The sequence below is a fragment of the Heterodontus francisci genome, chromosome 34, assembly GCF_036365525.1.
Source record: "Heterodontus francisci isolate sHetFra1 chromosome 34, sHetFra1.hap1, whole genome shotgun sequence".
Taxonomy (NCBI): Eukaryota; Metazoa; Chordata; class Chondrichthyes; order Heterodontiformes; family Heterodontidae; genus Heterodontus; species Heterodontus francisci.
In genome coordinates, this window is record NC_090404.1 from 37,872,048 (window position 1) to 37,873,672 (window position 1,625).

A 1,625-nucleotide genomic window follows, 5' to 3' on the forward strand; every position below is an offset into this window, starting at 1 on the left:
TATCCTTGATTGGCCCTAATCTAACTCCAGTCATTCTTTTATTCCTGATATCCCTATAGAAAGCCTTAGTGTTTTCCCTGATCCTATCCACCAATGACTTCTCGTGTCCTCTCCTCGCCCTTCTTAGCTCTCCCTTTAGATCCTTCCTGTCTAGTTTGTAACTCTCAAGATAGGGTAGTAGAATGGACAGAATGTTGGCAGATAGAATTTTATACTGACAAGTGTGAAGTGATGCATTTTGACAGAGGGATTAAGCAGAGGCAATGTAGATGTAAAAGCATAGTTCTAAAGAATGTGCTGGAACAGAGGGACCTGGGGGCGCAGGTGCATAGATCTTTGAAGGTGGCAAGATATATTAAGAGAATAGTTAGGAAAGCATAAGGAATCTTAGGCTTCATAAATAGAAGTACTCAGTCCAATTATGGTGAACCTCTATAAAGCTCTGGTTAGCAACAACTCTGTCCTGTTCTTGTCAGCACATTTCAGGAACGATATGAGGGTCCTTGAGAGGGCGCTGAGGAGATTTAGCAGAAGGGTTCCAGGGATGGAGCATTTTAGTTACAAGGTTAGGTTGGCAGAGATGGGCTTGTTCTCCTTAGAACAAAAGTGATTGAGGGGAGATTTAATAGAAGTGTACCAGATTATGACAGGCCTGGATAAGTTAGAGAAGGGAAAATTGTTCCCATTAACAAATGGCACAAGGAGTAGTGACCACAAATTGCCAGTTCTGTGAAAAAAAGGATGTTGGGGAGTATGAGGAAGCACTGTTTTTGTATCTCAAGTGATAATGACCTGGAACTCGCTGCCCACAAGGGTGGTGGAAGCAGAAATGATAAATGCCTTCAGGAGGAATTCTGAGAAAAACAGGCTTGCCGGGCTATGGGCATCGAGCCTGACTGCGTTGCTCTGTGCAGAGCTGGCATGGACCGAGTTGTCTCCTTCTCTGCTGGAAATAATGATGAAGTTTTGCAGGGCTCTCACCGCACGTGGCTCCTGTTGCTTTCATGCCACCTCATCCTTGTTTTCTATCTCTTCTTCTGGCCACTTCAGACGAACTTCTCTGCAGTGTGCAGCTGTTTCTCATTGCACCCCGTTTCTAAAATTCTGTGCTCCAGGTGAGGCTCGAACTCACAACCTCGGCATAGCTCATTAATTGCACTGCTGTATAAGTACCACGCGCTAACCAATTACGCCACTGGAGCCACGTTGCTCCCCAAATAGTTTGGGGAATTACAGGCAAGTTAGCCTAACATCAGTCGTCTGGAAAATGTTCTCATCTGTGACCAAGGAAGTATTAACAAGCACTTGGAAAATCATTGTCTGGTCAAACAATGTAAACATGTTTTTACCGAATGGAAATCTTGATTGACAAATTTATTCCAGAATTCTGAGGATGTAACTGAAAGGGCAGACAAAGGGGAACCAGGAATGTAGTGGAATTGGATTTCCAAAAGGCATTCGGTAAGATACCATCGAAGATTAATATACCAGATAAAGGTTCATGGAATTGAAGTAATATATTAGCATGCAAGGAGGACTTAGAGGTTAATGGACAGAAAGCAACGAGGGATTGATGGAGCATTTTCAAGATATCAGACCGTAACTCGTGGAGTGCCTCAAGGATC

At 43.6% G+C, this 1,625-nt stretch overlaps 1 non-coding gene across 1 annotated transcript; it reads right to left on the bottom strand.

Annotated features, from left to right (window-relative positions):
• Positions 1–1,107: 1,107 nt before the first annotated feature.
• Positions 1,108–1,202, bottom strand: trnai-uau (transfer RNA isoleucine (anticodon UAU)). Its single transcript has 2 exons — positions 1,165–1,202; positions 1,108–1,143 (listed from the first exon to the last, which is right to left on the bottom strand). It is a non-coding gene; the product is annotated as a tRNA-Ile (tRNA).
• Between the last annotated feature and the right edge of the window lie 423 nt (positions 1,203–1,625).